The following is a 691-nucleotide window of genomic DNA, read 5'->3' as shown; positions in this document are numbered from 1 at the left end:
TACAGTAGCATTCCTGTATGTGATGCAGTGCCGTCTAAGGGCCCGAAGATCACGGGCATCCAGTATGGTTTTCCGGCCTTGACCCTTACGCACAGAGATTGTTCCAGATTCTCTGAATCTTTGGATGATATTATGCACTGTAGATGATGATAACTTCAAACTCTTTGCAATTTTTCTCTGAGAAACTCCTTTCTGATATTGGTCCACTATTTTTCGCCGCAGCATTTTGGGAATTGGTGATCCTCTGCCCATCTTGACTTCTGAGAGACACTGCCACTCTGAGAGGCTCTTTTTATACCCAATCATGTTGCCAATTGACCTAATAAGTTGCAAATTGGTCCTCCAGCTGTTCCTTATATGTACATTTAACTTTTCTGGCCTCTTATTGCTACCTGTCCCAACTTTTTTGGAATGTGTAGCTCTCATGAAATCCAAAATGAGCCAATATTTGGCATGACATTTCAAAATGTCTCACTTTCAACATTTGATATGTTATCTATATTCTATTGTGAATAAAATATAAGTTTATGAGATTCGTAAATTATTGCATTCCTTTTTTATTCACAATTTGTACAGTGTCCCAACTTTTTTGGAATCGGGTTTGTATACTACAGTGATGTTTACAGCACATGGACTTTCCCTTTTGCATGATTTGGTGTGACATTGATTTTGGTATGAAGTATGTTTTTTG

This window comes from Triplophysa rosa, linkage group LG17 (genome assembly GCF_024868665.1).
Source record: "Triplophysa rosa linkage group LG17, Trosa_1v2, whole genome shotgun sequence".
In the NCBI taxonomy this organism is placed as follows: domain Eukaryota; kingdom Metazoa; phylum Chordata; class Actinopteri; order Cypriniformes; family Nemacheilidae; genus Triplophysa; species Triplophysa rosa.
Note: the sequence above shows the minus strand (reverse complement) of the source record.